Source organism: Aquila chrysaetos, chromosome 5 (assembly GCF_900496995.4).
Source record: "Aquila chrysaetos chrysaetos chromosome 5, bAquChr1.4, whole genome shotgun sequence".
Classification (NCBI taxonomy): Eukaryota; Metazoa; Chordata; class Aves; order Accipitriformes; family Accipitridae; genus Aquila; species Aquila chrysaetos.
The window spans coordinates 21,081,531-21,107,394 of NC_044008.1; the positions used below are offsets into that span (position 1 = coordinate 21,081,531).

At 39.3% G+C, this 25,864-nt stretch overlaps 1 long non-coding RNA gene across 1 annotated transcript in view; it reads left to right on the forward strand.

Annotated features, from left to right (window-relative positions):
• LOC115341656 overlaps window positions 1-25,175 on the forward strand; it is a 38,280-nt gene extending 13,105 nt beyond the window's left edge. Inside the window, exons 2-3 of the long non-coding RNA XR_003923476.1 lie at window positions 1,773-1,895; window positions 23,164-25,175. This is a non-coding gene — a long non-coding RNA (uncharacterized LOC115341656). The remainder of the gene's footprint in view (window positions 1-1,772; window positions 1,896-23,163) is intronic.
• The last annotated feature ends 689 nt before the right edge of the window (window positions 25,176-25,864 follow it).

Below are 25,864 nucleotides of genomic sequence, written 5' to 3' on the forward strand. Positions count from 1 at the left end.
TCTATTTATTTTCATTATATTTTCAATTTTGTCAGTCAAGGTTTAATATAATTGCTGTAAGTTACACATAACAACTGTAACAGACTTGGAAGTGAGCTTGAATGTAGTAGTAATCAGAGGAGTCCCCGAATAACCCCTGTGGCGTTAACCTCCTATGCTACTTACTACTGTTACTAAGTTTGTCTGGTTGGTGATCGGGGTCAGCATTTCCCCCGAACATCATAATTTTCTTACACATGGCCAGAATTGAGTTACATACAGGAAAGTTTTTCTGCTGCTTTACAACCAGATGTCATTGTCCTTTCTGGTTGGACACAGGATTCTTCCAAAGTGAATCTTTCTTTTGTTGGAGCACCTGGATGGAGAGCAAGGTACAGGAAAGCTGACAGCATGGTTAAAGGGTGGCCATCCTAGCTTCACAAAGGGCAGCCAGAGGCTCTCACTAGGGTCTAGACTCCATAGGAAAACTTGCAATGGTTGTCCACACCACAAAGTCTAGAATATCTCTGAATAATTTTAATTGGTTATTGTAACATTTAGATAATCAGCCTACAATCCCTTCTGGACAATCAAGAAATAAAGGTCTTGCCACATATATTACCAGTACCTGCCATATTACAAATCACTTTGAATATAAGTTCTCACTAATTTAAAACAATTTTCGTCAGCAGAAGAGCTGGCATTAGATACTGTTCCTTGTTCTGTTATTTTCCTAAAGCCTTCTTGCATATCCTTGATACAGTGGAGGCAGTCTTGAAAAGAGTTTGGATGGATACCCATGTGATCTTCATACAAAGGGAAAATCAGGTTCATGATAATTTGTCCACTGGAATGTGTGAATGACTTGGGAGATGGATTGTTGCTTGGCTATGCAATTACTGCTGCTCTTCACTATTAAGAAAAAAAAGTTAAGGTTGTAAAGAAGAGGCAAAGCATTGCATTTTTAAAGACTGGTTATGTTAGATCAGATTAAGAGTTTCTTTGTATTTGGCATAAATAAAAAGAGACCAAAATGAAAACTTTTATGCTAAAATTGTAGGAAAAAAAAATCTCTGATACCCCAGGTTGTACAAAACCAAAAATATTATTGGTTGTTTTATGAGAGCACCGTGTTTAGCATAGGACAGTAAATTGCAGTTTACTGACCATTTTCCAATTTGCTTTCATAATGTAAAATTTTTCCAAGCATCTCTACTCCACCGGGCACCCCTGCTTTGGATTATTTGTACATTAGGTAACTCATGGACTCCTGCCAGCCCACTGGCTTCCCTGGAACCAGTCATGTTTGCTAACCCTGGGCCTTTGGTTGTTTACAACTCCTTTAGCTTTGTATTGTTTGGAAATTCAGCATGAACTGACCTCCTATTCTGAATCAGCTAAGCAAACAGGAACAAGTTTGACACTTCCCTTAAGAAAAAAATCTTACAACAAAACCAAAAGCCAACTACTAGATACTATGTTGTTATGTTATATGTAACAATTATATATATATATGAACCTCAAAATTTTATATTTCTATTAGTTATTGCTTTATAGTGCATATAGTCCCATTCATCACATTAGGACCATGCTGGGGCACAGTGCATTCAGCACAAACAGTGGTATAAAAGCTCAGTCATGTTGCCAGCTGCCAAAAGTTACAGAACCAGAACTGAAGAATTTTTTTTGAAAACTTCAAGAATCTAGCATTCTACTTGCCTTATTGTTTAATAGTCACACACATAGGAAAAACAATGCAAATTCTCAGTGGATATGTTGCTATTCTGCAACAGGGCAAAAAGCAGAGAAGCCTGGGCTGACAGAGACATGCCTGAAAAAGGATCTGCTAGGGCTGCCTCAACTCTTTACTGAGACAGAACTAGAAAATTGCCCTTACAGAAGGCTTTTTAGCAAAGGTATGTTGTTTCATCAATGCACGTTACGTGTTTCAAAGCTATACCACATTACATTGAAGAGCATCAGCAATTATGTTATATTAAATTTTATGTAAACACCATAAACTACAGACCTTCCCCAGGTAATCTGCAGACCATAATAATAATAAATGCAGTAGAAAACACTTCATTCTCCGGTCTTAGTAATACATAAGTTTTTTGAGAGATTTTTGGACTCTAGGATCTGTGTTCCATCCAAATTGCCCTTTACTCTTCTCTCTTTTATCTGCAAATCACTGTCCTTGACCTTCCTCATACCGTGCATGAGCCACAACATTCATCTTGCCTCTCTGCCACTGTTCCCGCTGCCTACATTGCTCGTTCCTAATTGTTCTTCATATCAGTGCCTTCATTTCTTGCCTTGCTTCTGCCTGGCAACGGACCCCCACCTTTACTCACCAACCACTGTTGATCTAATTACTTTTTCTAGATTGGCATTTAGCGGAAATATTCATGTCTTTAGCAGGATCGATTAACAGCACACCTCAGAGCAGTGTTACTGCTTAAGGGGAGAACAATTAGTAGCTTATATAAATGGACAACTTCTGAAATGATTAAAGTGATCAGTAAAACTGTCACACTAAGTGAATGCTCTAAAAGGCCTTTGTTCCTTTCCACAAAAACAAAGCCACAAAAGAAAGTACTGTAGTTAGCAAAACTGATACTGAAATTCAAGAACCGGGCAGATTTCCTATGCTGTAGCAACTACGCATTGTTTAATTCTTCTCGTTTGGTTTGGTTCTTATTTATAATATCGAAGGAGTAGAATGTCCTTTTCATGATGACTTGGAGTGGGACAATTCAGAGGAAATCCCCCAGTGAAACAGTGATTCATCGGTGGTGACTCAGCCAGGATTTGTCCCCCGAAGTCAGCATTAGACCAGTGCTGGGCAGATGGCAAGGCTGCTGGTTTGTGTGGTAAAAAGCCAAGCTGCAGTCCCAAATATTTCAAGCAATTAAAGAAGCCAAAGCAATTTTTGTAAGAACAAGGACTTTACTGTGCTCCAGCCTTGTTTTGTCCTTGTCATTTTTTAATGTTTTTCCAGGATTTTCAATTCAGTAAATCATAGTTTTTGGTAAAGGACAAAATTATTAACAGGTTTTTAAATGCTGGTTTGGTCTAAACTGGATGCAAGCAGCTGAAAAGTGTGGTGAAAGTTGGTGGCTGAGCTAAATACTTAGGGTTCTCATTTGGGCTCTGGTTCCACTGACTATAGGAGACATCCATGGATGAAACAGCAGCAATCCAGTACATTAGAGAGGATCTGTATATAGAGACAAAATAGAAAAATGTGTCACTCACTGAGACAGGAATCACATTGAGGAGAAGAAGTATTCGTATTGAGAAAATATGCCACTGCAATGTATTTTGACCAAAAATCTCATAGTTTGTAGAACAAAGTCTACACATAGTTTCCAGTGAGTTCAGTAGAAATGGAAGACCTTCTTCCTCCATGAACCTAGAAAACCCAAGTTGGTATTCATAGCATGGGGCTGCCTCTAGGAAGAAAACTCATTGTTCAGAGGCAAAATATCTGTTTATTTTTTGTGTGCCAATTCATCACAGATAATTTTAGGCCTGCTTCAAGAGCAGAGAAAATTTTCTAGTACCTTGTGCCTAAAAGATGAATTAAATTTTTTGGATCTGGTGCTCTGTGGTAAGAAAGCAGCCATACAGATGACATGTGAAGAAGTCATATTCAGAACACTGGGCATATAATTAAACAGCATCAATAATCTCTGTCCTCTCTTTTATCTCCTTAAGTTTAGGCGGCTTTTCCTTCTTTTGACTGCAGAAATGTTTTGAATGCACATGTGTATAGCCAAGAAGAATTTTAAGCCAGAAACTTGCAGGTGAATTGTTCAGCTCTGCTCTACCCCTATTTAAAATAGTGAAAGTTGTGTATGAAGTCTTGGCCAGATCTTGCAAAGCCTTTACCACGCTGCTAAACCATGGGACCTGCACACACCAGGTTATATTTTCTGCAGTTGCTACTAGCTCAGACAAAGCTGGAATGAGATAGCAGGAGTTATGAGATACCAGTAAATGTCAATGTTAATGCTATCCAGAGAGTCAGCTACTACTTCTAGCCTGAGCCAGTGCTTGTTCAAGCACAGTCAGCTGATCAATACTATTGCCATGTACTCATGGCAGGAACAGCGAGTTCTTTTAAGGAAGAGATAGCTGGAATAGGCAATCCTTGTATGCAGATGGTTGGGTAAACATTTAGGCTGGGGAACAGTGAGCCATATTTTCAAATCCCTTTGTAGGAGCTGTGCTTTCATCTGACAATTTCAGGGAAAACAAACTCTTAGCAATATGAAGAAGAGCATCCCTCAGAAGAACAATAAATTCCTCCCACTCTTGGCGAATTATGCCAAGAATCAAATTTATGGAAATTATGGTTCCTGGTGCCACTCTGATTTATTCTGGAGGACTTGAAGTGGAGGCCAAAGTGAATGTGCCAGAGGAGCACCGAAGTCATTTGAAACTACTCATGAGCACTTGTCTGGCTCCACAGGAGCCCTAATATGGATGTAGTTATCCACAGCCTGATTGCAGGCACCTTGGGGCTGTGACGTGCTGGCCTAACTTCTCTTGTATATACCAGTTTAAACATAAGTTGGACAGATCCTTGCCCACAACACAGAGGGTTTTTATTGCATTGTTATCTTGTCTTGTTTGTCCCTCCATGTGCCTGGTACATCTGGTTGTAAATCAAGATGTTAACCTTTATGGGATAAGAATTTTATTTCTATTTTGTGGTCATAAGAAACCTAGTGTGGAAACTCTGTTCCTTATATGGCTTTACATAATAGTATGACATATGCTCTTAAATATTTGGAGTAATTTAATTCCTCTTCTGAGACCCAGGTCAAGCCTGTGTCATTACAGTTTCCATTTTCACAATTTCTTATAACAGTGTTGTATTTCCTTCAGTGCTAGAATGCAGTTTATAAAAATATAAAGGATTTGCCAAGTTGTTAGAAATAAGACAGACAGAGAAAAGAAAGCAAAATTCATGGATTTTTGTTTACCTCTCTATTCTAATGCCTGATGTTTTTCCTCAAGTGTTTTATGTGAAATCATGAAGAAAATAGTTACATGACAGTTTAAACTGAAATATGCAACAATTTTTAATTAAAATATTGAAGACCAGAGAAAGGCTTATGATAAAAAGGAAACTGCAGTCCCAAGTCTGATACATTTCCAAGTTCCAAACCCAACTATTTCCCCCCACAAATTTTTGCTGTTGATTACAGTATATTACTGTAGTGTTGCTACCAACCACAGTATAAGCAGAGCCTGAGAAGCTCTCTGTAGCTAGCTGTTGGTATTCTTCAGGGTATGTCTGCAGTGGAGTTCAAAGGAATGTCCTCAGTTCCTGTAGTCATACTTAAGTCAATTTTAAATGGTCTAGGTCAAGCTTAGAGCATAGTAGAAATGACCTGGGTAAATGACAATGTTAGATATCCTATTCTGAGCTGCTGTTGGGAAGGTACTGTCAGCATCTGATCTGTATAGTGTAATGCAGAGGTAGAAAAATTTTCCTTGCAAAGAACTGAATTGGCTTTCCAAACAACTTTTATGCACCATAAAATAGTATGTATCTTAAAATCACGAGGCCGCAGATGATATGAAGGGAAGTCACAGGCTTTATTCAGTTCCCACCCTGTAAGTCCCCTCCAGCTTGGAAGTTTCCTGCTTAAAAAATCCCTTCTTGCTAAAAGCTAGACTCAATGTATATACAGATGCTACAGACCAATATCAACAGCTCCTCAAAAGACAAAAGCTTGAAGGAAAAAAACCCCACAGAAGTGATATACACAGTATCACTGATTTCAACTCATTAACAAAGTCAAGCACTAAATCCAGGTATTCTGAATCTTACACCTGCAGTCTGTGTATGCAGGAAGGGAGTTTAATGATACGCGGGAGTGATTTCTCAAGAAAGTTTTATGAATGGAATTTGATATAGGTACCCCAAAGTATAGCTTTAGTTCTTGTGTGCTGGAAAGAAACACAAGTTATCCAGCTACGGAACAGACACAGCATGACTGGAGAAAGTTTGTAATTAACGATCAGGAGCCACAGTTATATCTCAGCCTCCTAAAGATTTATTGGGTTATCTTGACAAGTTGCAGTTATGTGACTCCACTGGTACAAATGCACAACTGTCCGCGAGCACGCACACAGAGCATTTCCGAAATGCATCACGGTGTCTGTGGAATGTGGTTGTTATCCCGGCAGTCTCCACATACTTTCCCAGAGCAGATGTGTATCTGCACCTGTTTGCCTTCCCTGTTTGTTCCCATCACTGCTTCAAAGGACCTTGCGCTTGGCAAGAGGCTGCCTGTTTGCTGTGCAGCCTGCGTCCTCGTGCAACTTCCAGTGAGTGCCGTGGCAGAGGGGCACTGGCCGCTGCCTTGCACGTGGCCAGATGGGCCTGGGTGCAAAGGCGAGGTGTGTCCTTACAGAGACATGGGCACTGCCACGTGGGGATGGGTTTCACCATGATAAGGAGCTTAACTCTCACAGTAACTTATCACTCTTATCAGCAGACTTTGTGATATTGTCTTCTCTCTTATTTTGCTCACTTCTTTCACAGGTGAGGTACCTTCTTCTTGTGTATTTTAACTTGGCTCTTGCAAACTGGAGTTATCCAGGATGAGCACGTGCAACCCATGCAGCACAAATCCTGGGATGCTCCTTGCTTGACAGGTAGCCTGATACTTCAGGAGGGAGAGAGCAACTAAATGTGTTAGCAGAGAGAGAGCCCCAAGGAAATGAAAATGCAAGCAGTTAGGACTACATGATGTGAGATAAAGTTGATCAAATGAAATGACTTGACATATTGACTTGTTCCAGGCAAAGTGGTGCAACATCACCCAAAATGCAGCACACAGCTTCCAGGCAGGAATTTGAGCCTCATCTTGTAAGTATAGGGGCAATTTATAATCTTCAGTATAGACTTGGCTTTTACTTCCTAAGTTTAGCAATTTGGCTTTCATAAAAAAATGCCTTTTAAAGAGAACTAACATTTTTTTGTTAAAACATGTCAATGTTGATGAAATTCGATTTTGAAAAAAAAATCAGAAAAAAAGCATTTTTTTTAAAGTCTGTGCCTCTTTTAACTCTTTTTCATTTAGCAATGGATTGCTATTTTAAACCTAAAAGGTATAAAACTTTGCCCACAGAAGAGTTAAGTTAAGCAGAATGCTTTTGATTTATGCTTAGGTCAAATGACCCATAATGAAGAATTTTCAAATTTCATTTTGTGAAATAGTTCTAAATGATGGCTTTCCAGTCCTCACGTTGATTTTTTAGCTGCCAATATTTCTTTTTGCGGAAATAATTTCTATGATGAACTTTACTATTAATTAATTACCTTTTCTTTATTTTGGGTCCAAGAAGTAGATGTGTGTGGCTGAGGCTACACCCACAGAATTTGCTCCTTTACCTGGATTTTGAGTACTAAGTGATTTTTCTACTCCACTCTTGCACTGCATGACAAAGTAAAACCAGCCAAACAAACTAAAGGAAGTTCTCAGTCTTCAACTTTTCATCAACATACCTTACATTAATGCTTTGTGTCATTTGTTGCTGCTTTAGCAGGACAAAGCAGACAGGGAACTGGGGAGAGCCAGCCAATCACCTCTTTTGTTCATGATCTGTCCCAAGCCAACGACTCTCAAAATTTTTCCCCTTTGCTCCTTCCCCATATTGCCTCCCCAGCAAACTCCTGGCCTCTGCTCCCATAAGGTGCTGTGAGAAGGGACTGGCAAGGGTGAAACAGGAGTTGTGGTGAGGAGGAGGAGGAGGAGGAGAAGGAAGAGGATGGCACCTCAAGAAAAAAGTATAAAGCATTCCCTAGCTTGAATTTATGATGGTGGGCAGAGGAAGCCTATGTCTCCTAGGGCCTCCTAGCCACCTCCTGCCAGCTATACCCCCACCTCCACTCCCAACAGTTCTGTGGCTGTGCGCTTCCACTCAGAAACCCCCGAATTTTCTTTGAGGCTTGTTCCAAAGGTCATGGACTGCTGCCCTGAGCTGAGATGATGAGAAAAGGGATTTTCACAAGTGCTTAACATGTAAGTGACTGAATGATGGGAGAATGAAAATTTTGCAAGATGGTATTGCTGAAATTGAAAACAACAGTTCATAAAGACATGTTCTGTCTAAAAAAAAAAAAGTATGCCATGAAAGAATACAGAAGTAGGCATAAATGCTGTATCATAGCCTACATTCAAGGTATACTTGCTAGCATACACACACATACGCACAGCATGTGTATATATGCAGATATGTGCATATCATCAGAAGCTACTTCTCAGTTGTGCCTATCAAAATGGTGTCTGTTGTGGAAGTGAACCATCTGCTTCACAGCACTTCTATTTTTAAGATCTGCAGTATGGCAGTTTAGCACACGCAATGTCACTTCAAGCCCTCCTCCCCCAGATGAACTCCAATATGTCACTGGGTCGTCCCATCAGCTCTACGTTGTCTCTGTAAGCAGAAACCCTATCTCCCTGCAGTCTGAGTCAGCAGCTGTACTGGAGCAGGACCTATCTTTAAGACTTACAGAACGTGTAATTTGATGTCGAAAAAACCACAGGAGGGTATTTGCCACCTGACTCTGGAATGGACAGCAGCCCTTTAACAGGAGTTTCTACAAGTCTGTCTTCACATACATAGATGCAACTTCTGTGGCATTTGCTTGACTTTTCCAAGGCTGGAGGAACCCCCTCCACTTTAAACTGTTTTTCTGGGAGTTCTGACTCTGAACTTCTTACTGCCTGCATGCCATTTTAGGACTGATATGCAATATGTTTATCAGTTTTGCATATCAGATATGTAATATGGATATCATATTTACTTTCAATTTTGGGATTTAGACCTAAATCCCCTTCAGGCATCAAAGAAATAAATATAGCAGTTCAAATCTGACTGAAAAGCCTCTGTGGTATACAAAAACTTGACAGGAGCACAAGCAGACCTAAAGAAGTGTTAAGAAACAGCATGTTGACATATAGCTGCTTGCATTCTGCATCCCATTAGAACTTCTGCACACATTTTAGTGCCCTCCTGCCAGCACGGCTTATATGCATTCCCCTCTAGCATTATCATTAAATGTACTCAAGAAATAGCCAACAGATAATGATTCTTGTTGACACTATGGGAGGGCAAAGATAATTGTGCCACAATACTGCTATAAGTATATTCACATAATGAGTTTACCTGGGTGGACAAGTTCCTTTTTCCTGCCGCATTTTGACGGAAAAGGTGAGTTTCTTGCCAGCTTTCACCACAAACCCTGATGGAATGGAAATATAGTTAATGAGATCACACAAATTTCCTGTGGCTGATGATATGGCATTATTGCCGCTGCTCTCTCCTTTATTCATATGAAGGAAGCACAGGTTTGTCCATATTTTTTGTCTTTCATTGCTTGAAGGGTTAAAGTCACTTATACCAACAAGTGACTTCTCCAGAAAAAAACCAACACAATACTTTGTCGCAAGTTATGTTGTGTGGGAGACTAGACGAAATGGAATTAGCAATGTTCTCCACATCAACAGCGCACAGCATGATCTTGTTAAAGAATTATACTGCCTCATAATCCTCAAACAAATAACATTATGCTATAATGGATTGTTTTTTACTTCCTAAGCAGAAGATGGTAGGTTTGTTTTTTCTATTAAACCTAATTTTCATTTCAGGCACAAGATAAATGTTACATTGATGCATTTACTTATCCTTTTCTTGAAGTTTACAGATGGGAGGAGGAAACTTATTTTGTGAATCTGTTGGTGTAAACAAAACTTACTCTCCTGATTCATAATTTATCATTTTTTTTCTTTTCTGCTGCTTTGAATCTGAGTATTGATGGAATAAACTGTTGGTTAATCAAATGCACTTGCTGTTCTTGATAGCAAACAAGAATGAATTGTTAAATAGACCATTTATTTCATCTTGCTTTCACAAATGGGGAAAAAACTATTCCTAAGTCAAAATAATCATGACTAAAAACTCCCCACTTCTTGCTTTTCTCTGCTGCAGCCTGCTGGCAACAAGATTGACTGGGGAAGGGCATCCTGGTTGAAGCTTATTCTCCTACACTGCAGAACCTCTCCTTAATGTATAATTGATAATAGCAATGTGAGCATGGTTTCAGGTCAATTAAGATTTTTATATAATTTTATTATTTTTATTATTTTTCTTGTTGAATGCTCTAATCTCTAAATGAAACTCTTTCAAATAAAAAATAGAAATGTATCTTTCAAAAAATAGTGAAATAAAGCATTCTACCTCTAAAAGAAAAAGAACATTTTTTAAGCCAAAATTATTTAACAGAAGATAACACACACTTCTAAAAAATGTTGATCTACTTGAGAATGTATGACTTAGATGTAAAATTAAAAGTCTGAAAAACATTATGCCAAGTAGTTAAAAATCTTAAGACACTTTTGGCCCCTGGCTATTAGCCACTAATAACTGCTTTTCTGCATTGGACTGAGAAGGGAGTAATCTCCCTGCAAATTAAAAAGCCTTAAAGGCAAATACAAATATATAAGAGTTCATTCTATTCCTGAATTTCCTGGGCTTATCCCATCTTGTTGCCACACTCCCCAGTTTCTTTTTACCATGACGCTGTTTCTGCCAAACTGAAAAAAATTAGTAATTGTGAAGTAGCAAGGATCTTGTCATGCTCATTTTTCTTTATGTGGTCATGCTTTCTTTATTGTAGCTCCGTACAATATGACCTCCCCAAACACTGCCATCAGCAGCTAGTTTGAAACAAAGCTCAGTCTCAAAAAACATTAAACATAACAAAAAAACCCATTATGTCCACAAAATTTGAAAGATGGTCGTATCTTCCATGATGGATCCCACATTGACATTTTTAGTGAATTACAGTATGCGTACCAAGGGCATGTCACACGGTTTCATGTTGCTTTTATCTTTCCACCCAGGGTCAAGGTAGTATAATCCATTACAAAAGACTATACTGTTATTCTTTCCTGGGAAGTGATGAAGACAATGACCCACTGTGACCAGGAAACACCATTGTACATCAAAGAACACCAAGGTGGTGGTGAATTTAGCTCTTCCTCTTAGAGTCCTCTGCTAAAGACTACACACTTTGCAGGAGATTAAAGTATAGAATGATGGGTGTTTTCCAGAAGGTGCAGAAGAGCTTGTGTTTACACCTACTCATCAAAACACACCTGATAAAAAAGACCAGATTCTGAATTTGACTGTATTCCTCCTTTTTCCTCAAAAAAAAGAATCTCCCTCAAGCTTTCGCATGGATCAGGTACATGATGACTCTGAGTACTCTGGATTAATCCACTAATTTGCAGCCTCAACTCTATCCCTGAGTAAGCAGTGTGTAGAGCCTCCTCCTCACTCCTGTATCTCCAGCATATCTGTTTCATGGCTGTCTTGTTTTTGGCTGGGGTAGAGTTAATTTTCCTTCTAGTAGCTGGTATAGTGCTATGTTTTGGATTCAGTATGGGAAGAATGTTGATAACACACTGACGTTTTCAGTTGTTGCTAAGTAGTGTTTAGTCTAAAGTCAAGGATTTTTCAGCTTCTCATGCCCAGCCAGCGAGAAAGCTGGAGGGGCACAAGAAGTTGGGAGGGGACACAGCCAGGGCAGCTGACCCAAAGTGGCCAAAGGGGTATTCCATACCATGCGACGTCATGCCCAGTATATAAACTGGGGGGGAGTTGGCCTTGGGGGAGGGATAGCTGCTCGGGAACTAACTGGGCATTGGTCAGGGAGTGGTAAACAATTGCATTGTGCGTCACTTGTTTTGTATATTCCCATTCTTCTATTATTATTGTCATTTTATTATTGTTATTATTATCATTATTACTTTCTTCCTTTCTATTCTCTTAAACTGTTCTTATCTCAACCCTTGACTTTTACCTTTTTTTTTTCCAATTCTCTCCTCCATCCCAGTGGGTGGGGGGGAAGTGAGCGAGCAGCTGCGTGGTGCTTAGTTGCTGGCTGGGGTTAAACCACGACAATGGCTGAGCAGGCCTGGCAACACGGTGGAGGGACAACTGCCCCATATAACACTGCTATAATCCAGTGCTAAGATACCAAGAGGAGGTGGGATGATATATACATTACAGACACATGCCTCGTGGGAATTCTGCAATATATTTACCTAAATACCCTAAACATTTCCCAAACACTGGGATGGTATAAATAGATCAGTAACAAACTCTCAGGAGGAACAATATTTTTGTAACCAAAGTAGTGGATGTAAAGGAGATAAGGGACAGCTAAAAAAAGAAACCACCAAAAGCCCCAAATAAAATGAAGGGAATATTTGCAAAGGAGCATTAACTATGCCTCACTATAAGAGACCAAAAAAATCACTCTGGCTGCTCACAGGAGCTGGAAAAATACATTCATTGTAAAGCTGTGGATTTCCCTACTGAAGGGGAAGAGCCAGTTAGAGCTACAGCTTACCAATCCACATGTTCCCTCTCCTACCCCCTGGTTTTAGCTTGCAGATGGGGAGAACCCACCCATCATCTTCTGTCAGGCTGCCACCAGCACACTCACTTCCAAGTGGCTGCTAGATGCTTAGAGCATCATGAAGGCTGGTGAAACCAAAGCCAGTGTAGAGCTCCATTACTGTCCTAGTGTTTCTTCCTACTGTTCTTAGTGACTGTTTCCTAGTGTTCTCTGCAAGGTCAGATCCAATGAAAGACCTGATTGCATTGACCTTGGACACTAAGGAAACTAGTATTTTAGTAGTCAGGGTGAGAAGATGACCCAGACCCAGTTAAGGGCACCGAGGTTCTGGATTGAACGTAGTCAGGTAAGCATCTCAGAATGAAGTTCACTCTAAGGTGGAATTTGCTTACAGCTAGCAAACAGAGAAAGCTGATCCCTCCTCAGAAACTGAGCTCCTCATTCGGAGATGCAGGAAGTCATGACTGTCTCTTCCTATCACATCCTTTCTAGAGAACAGGCATGAGGACAGCTGTTCTTTCAAAGAATGGGGCAGGAATTGCTCTTATGAAGAGATATAGCTGATGGACAGAGTGCTCTTTTTCAAGTGATAGTTTCAGGGTGGGAGCACTCATTCAGGACTAGGAGACATCAACCAGGTCTACACTGCAAAGCAAAGCAGAGCATCAGACTGTTATCTGTCTCTGAGACCAACGTTCACAAACTGATCATGTCGACAAAACATACCACTTGGCTCTGCATCTCTTTTTGTCCAACAATGGTATTCCTAAAGCCCTACATGGAATCTTTTCTTTTGAAATTTATTTTTTCCCACTGGAAGTGCCTGAATAAATGGGGGAGTAGTGATGCAACCCATCAGAGTAGAAGGTGAGCCAGGCTATGCTGACAGGCAAGTAGTGAGGATGACTAGCAGTGCCATGCTTGAGTTTTGTGTGACAGTATGAGTCCAGCTTGGTATTCTAGGTCTTCCTACATTTCCTTTCTCCCAGGACAATCTCAGCCATGAACAAAAGCTGAGGGAGTATAGTTTCAACCTCAGGTGGGAGCGTAGGACTTAGTGAGAGTTGAGAGTGCAAGTCTGGCTGGATCTAAGCGTCTACCCCGGAGGAAGGGTGCATGGGGTTCCTGTGCCCCTCCATGGGCTCATGTATCTTACAATGAACTGCCCTGGGTAAAATGCAGAACTGCACTACTAGCTCCCTGTCTGCCTGAGGAAAGAATTGGGCTTACATCTGCTAATGAATCTCCAATTACTTGGCAGACTTTTAGAAAAGAGACATAGGAGCCTGTCCATGTGTGCATGTGTATGAGCATGCGTGTGTGTTGGGGGGGCCGTCCCAACACCCACTCTTTCAAAGAGATGCTGCTTATGGATGCATTTTCTGAGGAGCATTTTCTGTCAATATGGATACATTTGAAGCCCATTTAATCCCCCCAACCCCCCAAAAAACTTAGGCAAAGTAATGACTAGTAGTTATATTCCAGCAATGCTTCAGGGAGCATTAGTGACTGAGCTGCTCTGGCTGGGGCAGTCTGTATGTGCACAGAGAAGAGCCCTTGGCATCCAAGGAGTTGAAAAGTCAAAGATGGAGGCTTGTACAGAGCAAAAGTCTTCTAAGGTGAGAAGGTGAATGATTTTTTTTTATTTTCATTTTTGCCCTCAGTTTTATCTCTGATCTGTTCCATGTCTTTAGTTAGATGTATTTCTGACTTGCCCTGATTTCTGCATGTTGGTGCTGAAACAGGGTAGCCTTGGGTCTAAAAGCCATGAAAGAGGAAAAATTACTTTCCCCACTGTTCAGGTATAGAACCTGGAACTGATTTTTCAGTTCTCTGCTCTAATTAATACCTGCACCCTTTCTGGGAGTGGTGTGGTTTAAGATTATTAGAAGACTGACCTTTGAATATGGACCCCTCTGACTCCTTTCCTCTGCGGAATAATTCAGTTATGTCAATATTTATGTTATAAACTTGGGAATCTCTGTATTTGTGTTTGGGAACTTATCCAGAGTTTGATTGTCTGGGAGAAAATAGTCAGGTTTGTGTATGTAAAATCTTTTTCAGATCAGTAGGTCAAATTTTATATCCTCAAATTTTGATCTGAGGGATGGGAAAACAAAAATAAAAAGGCATCACATGACTTAATGCTTATGCTTTGAGTCTCTTTTTCTACTAGAGTTACTCTGAGGACACTCACACAAATCTGTATACACAGATACCAGGGCAGTGAGTAATAAAGCAGCTCAGTTACGTGAAATGGGGCACATCAAGTTCATTAAAAGCTGTATGACCCAGGTACTCATTTATTCTCACTTTCTTTTGTTTGCCTTGGAACTGCAGTACAGGTGGGGACAGTAAAAGGCAGAAGGATAAGTTTGTCATATATTCAGCTGATATTGTGTGGAGTTGCTGTCTGCACACAGGATATACTCAATTCATCTCATTACTATGTCTTAACAGTCCTAGGTCAAGCAGTAGATCTACTGTCATTTTTTAAAATTGTCAATTATAGTTTTAATTGAATTAACTTAAAGCTTTAATGACAAATTGTGTAGCTGAAGCCTTTCAGAACCTTCTTCATTTATGAGTTACAGCTTCTGAAATAGGATTGTGCAGTGACACCATTTCTAGGTAAGTTTTTTAACAGCAACAACAGAGGCAATAACGTCCTGGACCTTTAACTGCCAGGTGTCCGTAAAATAGCTCTTCTCTGGGGAGCTGAAAGGAATGCAAAGGGAAGCATTAACTGGCTTGGCTGGCAGCCTAACCTGCAGTGGCTTCGCCTGTACTGTGGGAAAACTTACTGCAGTGTCACAGCCCTGCTACTATCAATTAGTGTCAATACGCACAAAGAACACCAGATATAAGGCCAATGTTCTGGAAATATAACAAGCAAAATGATGTTTTGCAGCAAAGCTGAACTTCCACTTTGTATGTGAAAAAGGATGCAGGAAAGGGAAAACAAAAGCAGATTAGTCATACATCTAAATTTAGGGGTTTTTCCATATATGCTACTGTTTCAGATAGGTCATGGAAACTAATGAAGTCAGTGTTATGAGATGAAAGGAATCCCATGGTGACCTGATATGAACTCATGGAAGCCTGATAGGAGGATTTGGCAGGGAATGCAGAGAACCTTTTTATATCATCCAATGGCTCCTTTTAACAGCAACTCCTATCACGCTGTCAGCTGAGCAAATAAAATTGGCCCACTTCTCAGGCCGCCCCTCCAGTATGTTCTAATATCAGAGAGCTGACTTGATTTTCTGACTCTGCTTGAAGGCTGCACATGACTATCCCCAGAGGAAAAGTGAATCTGTTGCCCCACAGATGGCAAACAGACCTGCTTCTCAAAGAAGTGAATGATAGGACAAGGGGCACAAGACACTTGCTTGCAGTGCTGGCATCCTACTCTTTGCTGGTCACTGTGGACAACGTTTAGAAATAAGGACTGTTAACCGTTGGTTATTCATTGATCTTTGTCACCTCTCCTCTGCATTTCTCTCTGCTGTGCAGTTCTGCACTGGTGCAGTAAAAAAAGTAAACATAACCGCCTATAGAAACTAAACCTCATGACATGCAACTATTCTAATTTACATGTTTGACACTGCTAACTGCCTCCCATGGGTAACAGGGACAACACTGACATATTCTTACTGTCAGTGTGTACTCACCAAGACCAGAACAGAGCTCGCAAATTGGAGCACAGTATGGTTAATAACGTTAATAGTCATTGCAATCAATTTTTTAACATCTAAATTCATCAACATGACTGTAACGGCTGAAGCCTGGCTTCACATCCATCCCAGGCTATCAGTATTTGTGGGTTTCTTGCCCTGGTACACTGCTATATTTATTTGTTTACATTTCTTTAATTCATTTATTTATGTGGAAATGTCCTTGCTATGTGATTTTAATGGGTTTTGGAAATGAATTTTTTCCCTATCTAAGGACATATTGCTCAGGTGTTCAGTGTGTGCAAACCAGAATCAGTGTATTATTAATCATAATTTTGTAGGCCTGCTTGGAAAATAATAGTGCTGATGATAGTGACTTTTATTATTTTTTTCCTGCACATTGCTCTAGACTATACGCGGTTCAGAGAACATATGCTGTACTCTCCCCCTCTTAGAAAAGGGTAATGGGTGTGACTCCTTGCTAGTGGTAGAAATAATCCAGTATTATGCACAATTACCTGAGTCAGCTCTAAACAATCCATCTTGGATACTGGGAGCAACCCAAGTTAGTACAGAGTTCTGACTGGGTTAAAATTATGGCTCATAAAACTGCTGGCACCTGAGTGGATTCATTTAGAGCCATCATCAGCATCTCCATATGACACTGCATTGCACCATCTAGACAAACTTTGAGGCCCAGGGACTTCAGTCATTGCTGGGCAGCAAACAGAGGGGTTTTGTGAACCTAGCATTTGAGGTTAGCTCTTTGGCTAAGTGTCCCAAAACCAGTGTGATAGTCCCTGATGAATAGCTTGGCTGCATGATATGCTGATAGTGTAAGCTGGTGAGGACCCTTTCCAAGGGTGATGAAGCTATTGGGTTTGGTGAATCTACCCTGGAAAGCAATAAAAGAAACCTGGGATGACTCAGCCAGAATTCCTTCTGATGACACCAGTTGCAATACGATTCCTTTTGCAACCCTCACTCTCTTCAGTTTACTTGTATCTTTGGCAGAAAACTTGCCCTTGAACAGTGATTATGTAAGAGCAAGTAGGAAAGAGCAGTTCAGAAAAATCACCCTCTAGTAAAGCCTAAATATCCTATACAGAAGTATTCTCCTAATCTGAATATAGCCATAGGAATTGCCTATAAACCAGCAGCTCTTTTTCTTTCAGGTATTCCGCTACATAAAGAAAATAGATATAATAAAGTGGGAAAGTTTTTTTACTCAATATGGCCATACTATCTTGAGTAAAAATAATGTATTTCGAGGAACAAATAAAAGAGGCACTGACCTACTCAAACTTGTGTCTTCGTGATCCCACTACATGGTAAAACACCTTCATACCTTCACACCTTCACAGTATTTTTCAAGTATTGTTTGGTCTTCAAAGCCCAGCTTTTATCACCTGAGATGCAGACCAAAATTCTTGCTTGTCTGTCTGCTTACATAGTCTTCAACATATTTTTTTTCTAAAAAAGAGGAGCTGAGCTTTTCTAGATTTTATCAGTTCTTTTGATATGCCATTAAGTTTCACAAAAAAGCAATACGAAGCTACCACCTCAAATTGCCAAATGGTATCCTGTGTACTCAAAGGTTTGTGCATGTCCATGACTGGCCTATCCTGTGGGTTAAACTCTGTCCCTGCTTCTGGACAGAGAGCTTAGTTTGTTTAAAATAAGATCCTCCTAATCTTGTAAGCCAGTACAAATTTGAACCCTAATCTGTATCTCTTTTTGACATGGCTTTTTATTTTTAAGAAACAGACAGAATTCCAGCGCCATTATTTCCCTTACCATGGAGACAGGGAAAAAAGAGTAACTCTCTTTCCTGGAGATAATAAATGAGGTACATTTCCTCGGTAACGTAAGTTCCAGCCTATGTGGGACTTCAGACTTGTCAGCGTGAAGGTGAATGAAGGGTCCTCATACATGGTCTTGTGTCCATATATGTCCATTGTGTTAGAGTTCAGTTATTTGGGTTGGCTTTTTTTTTTTTTTTTAGAAATGTAAGCACAAGGGCTTTACTGTAGGCAAAACAATAATAGATAACATGCAATGGAGTTCTTCACAGATGTAACATTTAAACAGATTGGTAATCATATTTTTATTACTGCAGTGGGTTTGCGTCAGGCGAACATATTCTGTCCTTATGTGTTCTATTGTTAAATATTTATGTAAAAATATTAATAAATATTTTCAAGAGTGCTATTTAAACCTGTTTACTTATTGAAGTTCCCTCCTGCCCAAATTGGAGTTCCGAATATCCTGTTTTGCATAGCTTTTTTGCCTCTCTCACACTGGTACATGGAACATGACTGGACAGCAAGAAGATGTAGGTGAAACCTTGCATTCAGTAGCACAAAAGCCTACATAACCAGGCCAGAATAGTCCTAGACATAACTGACATAATTGAGCTAGAAAACACCTCAAAAGATCACTCAGTCTCTGTCTCCCTGCCCAAGAGAAGATCGGCTCTACCTATGGTACTCCTGAGTGTTTATTTAATTTATTCTGAAACACCTTCAAAACTGGAGATTTCATGATCATCCCACTCAATCTATTTCAGTGTTTCACTACTCTTGTTGTTAGAAAGCTCTTCTTCACATCTTAAATGAAGTTCCCTTGTTGAAATTTGAAACCATTGCATTTGGTCATAACAGCATGCATGTGGAACATGTTCTCTGGGCAGGCAGACTTCAAAGCATTTGAAGACAACTAATAAGATTTTCCTCTCTCTTCCCTTATTTAGGCTAAATAGCCCTAGTTCTTTCAATTTTTCCTCCTAAGCCATGTTTTCTAATCAATTATTCATTCTTGTTGCTCTCCTCCTGATGGCCTTCAGTTGCTCCACCCCTCTTTTGAAGTGCTTTGTCCAGTCCTGGACAGAAGACTCCAAGAAAGACGTTGCCAGTGCTAACCTTACCTCATCTTAGAGATCACACTCCTGTTTGCCTGATTTTGGTTTTCTACAGCATGACTGCTGATTCAAGTTCAGGTGATAATGCAACTTCTACCACCTCTTGTAAAGAACAACTTATTTACCCCTTCCTGCCTTATCTAGATTATTCCTTCCAACAGTATGACTTTGGTCTTGTTCTTACAGGGATGCCATCTTCTTCTCCAGGTCATTTCTTCAAATATTCAAAATTATTTTGAATTCTGGTCCTATTTTCAAAAGTGCTTTCAGGCCTTTCCAATCTGATTTTATCTAAAGACCTAATAAACATACTCTTTTTTCTATGATTCACAATTTTTTAGTGAAAATGTCAAGAATCAGGCCCAAGACACACATCCAATAAGCTTCACTAAATACATTCTTACATTTAAAGGTGAACAGGAAGGTGAGAGAACAATCTGCGATAATTTATAAATTGAGACAATTTACTTCTCTCTACTCTGAAACAAGAGGACAACCAGTGATCAGACTATGACTCAGGTGCAACTTGGCTTTTCATGTTCTTCTGGTGCAGCTTGGCTTTTCATGTTCTTCTAGGGCAGTGTGATCAGCTGCTATGCTAGAAGATATGTAATGGAGTCCAGTGTAACTCTTTTCATGGAAGGAGCAAACAGTATGCATTGGAATATTAAATAGAGCTTGTGACATAGTGACAAGGAAGAAATCAACATTAGAAAATGAAATGAAAGAACGTGAAGGGTAGGTATCGCAAGGCTCCTTGAGAGTGTGAAAGGGGAAGTTTTCTAAACAAAATTTGGAGCAACCCTGAGTGAAGACTGGGGTTAAAATAAGAATATATACTGAATGTTGGACAGAGGTCCAACCCTGAATGTTGGTCAGACATCGGAGACATCAGGGAAATCAAAAGGACCAGAAAGTCATCTGTGAAGGGGATCATGGTGTTCACTGCCACAAGGCAAATGGAAAGAAGGATTCATTTAGTTTTAGCCTAAGGAAGAAAAGGTTTAACAGTGAGAATACGTCTAAGCAATGGAACTTTACAGAAAACTGGACAGAAAGAAGTCACAGTTTGATGGGGAGACTGGAAATATGCCTTTACAGAGGTTGGAAAAGATAGCAATGACAGATACCAAGGTTCAAGGAGTGATTATCCAGTGAAGTGGTTTACCTGCATAAAATTATTTACTTTGTGAATTAAAAAGAAAAGAAGAAGTAATAAACAGTTGTTTCATCCTTCTGAAACTTGATCCAGACCCAGTGAAATCAATGGAAAAGCTACACTGACTTCATGTGGTTTGGAGTAAATCCCTTGGAGTGTGCCATTGAAACATTACAGGATAAATTAATCCCCGGTGTAATTTCATTAAAGTAAATTGAATTTATCCTAAGGGTCTGTTATGTCAGGTATACATTCATTCTTTCATTTACTCATTCTTCCTTTCGTTCATTTGAATGGGATCTCAGTGTGCTGTAACACACAGTGTCCTTACTGGAAAAAGACAGGAAATGTACACTGTGAAGAACATTAGCTAACAAGAATTATGGTTTCAAAAAGTATTTGTTCCAGCACATATTTTTAAAATACGTTGCATAATTATGAAACTTGGAAAAAAAAAAAATCCCCCCCACACCATCATGGGGACACTCCTCATATTCCATTAGATTTGTGGTTCCTATCTGATGAAAACAGCACTGAGCTGGAACAAACAATGTGTCAAGGATGATTATGTAACATGAGATGAAGAAATATTTCTCAACCCAGTGCCAGGAAAGCTACAGGCAATTCTGGAAGTCACATGCTTTCTGGTGGGATCTTTTTTGCATTTCTGTTTTTGTGTCTTGTACAAAAGGGTAGCCCTATTTCAGAAGTCAAGTTGCAGGAGGAAACAGCCAATAGAGAGGATCTTTTCTGTGTTTGTGAATTCCGGTTGAACCACAGTGAGCACATTCTTCCTTCTCTCTTTTGTGTGTGTGTTTGGAGTTTTGTTCTTGTAGTAGTGAAAGTTAAACGGATAGAAAGGGATCAATGGGAACATTGTTGAACTGACCTCTGGTGACCATCTGAAAACAAATGAGGGCCAGTAGATGGACACTGCCCTAGCTTGCCATATCTGCAGTCTATGATATCTATTTTCAGATGAATTATTGTATAGTGGATTCTATACTGTTATGTTTTGCTTCTAGTGTCATTAAAGTCTAAATGCTGGTGGGAGACTAAACACTGTATCCTAAGAAAACAGCAGATAAATGTCTGGGGAAAAAAACTCAAAACAAAACAAACAAGGGATTTTGCATAGTAGCATATGATAGGTCTGAAACACAGTGATAAAATGATAATTAGAGCTATGAAAAATTTAAATACAATTCAAAACAGATTGTTGTGAACACTGTACCAGTTTCAGCTGTCCCAAGCTGGCAACAGCATGTCTGCATTAGGAAGGCAGGGGCTCAACAAATCCTAAACTTCAGTGCAAAATTCCATCAGTCCATGGATGGGTTGGTTACACAAGGCTGGCAGAAGTATCACACTAAGCAATTCTGTCTAACCCCATACTCTGGAGCTAGTCCCAAGCTTCAGCTAAGACACTGCTGCAATATGGACCAGAAACTATGAAAATTGCTTTCAAAACTAGGACCCTTCTATACTGGGATGCATGCAGTAATTTTTATCTTGATAATTTCCAAATTTTGCACAAGTCTCACTAACTTCAGTCTGTGAAAGGCTTAATTAAGTTGCCTCAAAATATTGTCATATGCCATTTGAGACTTCAGCATTTAGATAGTCAGTGACAGCTGGATGTGACATAGGACCTATGAGAGATAATCTTCTAGAAAGGATATCCTGATGCAAGAGGAACAAGGCTCTACGCTCGTGCTCTGGTAGCTGAATCCCACCCTAAGCACAGAATTCAGATCACAAAGGTAAACACCTGTATTTAGGTATCTAGACATGCAAGATGTCACCTGGACACCTAAGTTTGGGTAATCACTCTCAAATTTCCATTGATAATAGTAACCAAATCTCAATTATTTACAAGGACAGTTTAGACACATATTTAATGTCTGCAAAACTCAATTTTGGTGTCTTGATATGAGGGCTATATCCTACCTCAAAGTTTATATCCTGTTAGTATTTCTCATGTTAGATTATAGCTTAGCCACCAAAACATCAAATACCTATAGAAGTGGCTAACTATTGTGTTGAAACCAGAGTTATAGTAACTGAAAACTTTGGGACAATACTTGAAACAAGCCTGTTCTTACCTATTTCACTCTTGGGAACTACTTAGATGCTACAAAATAGACACTAAATATTAAGTGTCAGAGAGCTACTTCAAATTTGCACCTTAACCCAGATTCATTTGCAAGTAGGTAAATAAGATTGATTAGTTGGAGGATTATGTTTTATGTTGTGGAAGTGAAAAAGATCGTCTAATCATGTGAATCACTGGTAGTATCGAGCAAAAGCCTTTACTCATTCCTGTGGGTAAATCAGGTGATCATGAGAAACAAAGACCCGTAAGGGACAGGCGGAGGAGGAGCTTCCTATCTCCTGAGTCAGGAATCTGCTATGGGTACTATAGTGTTTTGTCTCCCTATTTTCCATAATGTCACTTTCCCTTCTCAGAAAAGGAGAAGCAACCTCCCCTTCCCCCACCCCCAGGAGAAAAAAAATAAAAAGGAAAAAAGTGGGGCTATTTTTTTAGAGAACATCTTTCCTTTCATTGTTCTATGTTCTCTTCTATGGAATGACCCTGGATGGTGAAAACAAAACACAACACTAAAATGATCCTTTTATTCTCTTCTGCTGAACTCTAAACCAGATGGTGCTTTTGATTCAGGCTATAATCTGTATAAGGAGCAGTAAGGTTTTTATAGAAAATCCCAGGTAGTTTCCTCCCAGTTTTGCTTCTTCCTCTTTTTGTTAACTGTCCTTTACCTATCATTAATGAGGAAACTGACATCAAGAGAGATATGCATTGTCTTTTACCACTTTAAATTTAAATATATGCAACCACAGCCTGGCTCCAATCCCACAATCTATCCAAAAGCTAGGATTCAAGTATATTATGTATCTTTCTATTTTGCAAACCCTTCAAATGGATTTTATATTTCTTTTTTTTCTTCCACAGCTGATGATTCAGTGGCTCAAGGAAGGATGGCCACCACACAGAGAGACTTTCCTAACTTCACAGACATCTTGCAAACCTCTGACAATGCCAACAAAAAGAATAATTGAAAAAATTGCCAGAAGGATGCGTTAAACATTCTTGATTGAGGAATAGATTAAGCTTTTTTTTTTTTTTAATCTAAATCTGAGCGTATTTGTGTTCTGAGGACTTCAAGGCTACAAACACTGCCCCCAAAGTCAGACAAAACAGGTCAGATTCTTCTCTCAGTTATACTGTCATACAGGACATCTGTATTGAATTCAGTACATTTACAGACAGATGTAAACTGAGACAGAATCTCCACCATAGAATATTAAAAACCTAGATTAAATGTTCTTAGCATATTTTGAGTGCCTACGCATATTAGCAAATATATTTATTTAATGTTTTCTTTTAATATCCATTTCAAGTGTACCATTTGGTACTTGGTTTAATAAACTAAGTTTCAGTAATTGAAAAGTACTCATACCTCCCTAACAGGAATAATGCCTCTAGAAAATCCTCAAAAATAATGTCTTCTTTTCTTGAGCCCTGTGGTGGTTTGGCCAGCAATGAACTGTTTTTCTGGGAAGAAAAAAGAATAGAGAGGAAGTATAGCCTGAATTTGTGCTGTATATTTGCTACTGTTTAAATCTTTCACACAAAAGGTGATTCAGATTAGTAGCAGGCCTAAAAGGCATCACAGTGGAGTACTGAGAGTCCGACCACACTATACTCTCAGCACAAGATGTTTTCTGTGCGTCAAAGTTAAAGGTGATTTTTTAAGAAGTTTTCCTCCTGCTTCACCCCATATTCAGATTATTTGAAACACCCTAAGTAAATATTAGGGTGTATTACCCTGTGTCTTCAGGAAAATCTAATGAGAGGAACCATCAGATAGTAAATAAAAACATTATTTTTATTTATGTGCTGACGTGGAGTGCAGTTCAGTCCTGTTCTAGGGATTTTACGTACACTTGGGGAAAAAGTCTTGTTTTCCTTTCTCAATAGTTCAGGCTAACCGAAGTGAGAAATCCCCATTTCACAGAGAGGAAACAAAGGAGTTGCTGAAGATACTTTTCACTGAAGCAGCGATTAAGCCCAGACCAGTCCATATATGAGGTAAAAGACCTCAACAACAGTCATCTTCCAAATAGAAAAAATCAGTGTGCTGCCACAGAACACTTCCTGCATAGTGACATTGAGTGTGAACAGATATCTCCTTTGAAGATAAATATGTGAACTTGCTGCTTATTTTCTTAATGATGGCAATAGGGACTTCCTCTGTAGAAATTGCAGGATGTGTCAGGTAGAAGATATATATGATTTAGTCTACTGCACCTTTGCCTATGTATTTGCTTTCTGCATACCAATTTATCTCTCTCAGAGAGTATTCCAGATTTGCAAGAGATTAACATAGTTCTCCTGTACTGCTTTTATTTAATGTGCAATATAGACAAGTGTTGCCTCTTCTGGGCCCAAATATGGAATTCCCCCAGAACTACCCCAGCCAAAACCAGCACACCCAGGATGAACAAAATTCAAATGAAAGTCAATAAACATAATGATTTCATCACTCTAATTTCCTGAGTCCTAGGAATGGCCTACATTTTCTGAAAGGTCACTTAGATTTGAGGTTTCAGGGTCGAGTTCTCTTCAGTGCTTGCTACCTAGTGGAATTTCCAACCTAGTTTTAGGTTCCCAGGTGAGTGAAGAGAATCCAACACCTGAAAAGCTAGTGGTCTGGAAACGGTTTTGGTTTTAACCATCATTTGAATACTGTGCTTGCCTCACTCTCAGAGTGGGGAAAACAATTCATCAAAACTTTTAATTATCTCTTCCATATGTAGGTGAATAAGAAACGTAAAAGTATGCGCAGTGACAAAAGTTACATTGTATGCCTGGAATTCTACTCTAATGTGTACTTTTATTTGCTCACAATTCTAAACAAATCAGTGGAAAAGATTATTTTCTATATTATAAGTAAACATACATCTCTGACTTCTTGTGAATTTTAAATTCTAAGTATCATCCCCAAGTGATTCATATTTTATGTGAAAAAAATAAAATTCCACTATGATTTAGATTTTTTTTGTTTCTTAAACATGCCAATATATCAAAACCAGAGAGAGACTGAAACCCTTCTTTTCCAACTCCTCTATTGATCACGCAGAAGCAGATAAAATGGAATTCAGACATCTCCCTAAGGAAGTACAGATGCATTCAAAATCTCTTGCTCCAGCTAATAGTTTGTGATGCCAGAACGAAATCAGAAAACTGACTGAATTTATTTGCCCTTTCAAGGATGTGTTCCTGAACACAGCATGATCTGTGACCTGTAGTAAATCAAGCATGCATAACTATGAACTAACTTACTACTTTTATATGCTGCCTCCCTCCGATTAAATAGATGTATGGTTTATCTCAAGAAAGATTGCCCATCAACCAGCAGTTGCTATCCTTCTTTTTCTTTTAGCTAGAAACTCCCCCCCACTGGACAGTAAATTATATTACAGTATTTCCCTAGGTAAAATATATTTTTTCATTATTTTCTCCTTAGCTATTTCTTTCCCATTTAATCTTCCTATATTGCTGCATTTCTTATGAAACAGAGAGCACATATTGGCCATTGAATAAAGTAAATCTGGAGGCTGGACTGGATACAATGAATACGGAATAATTA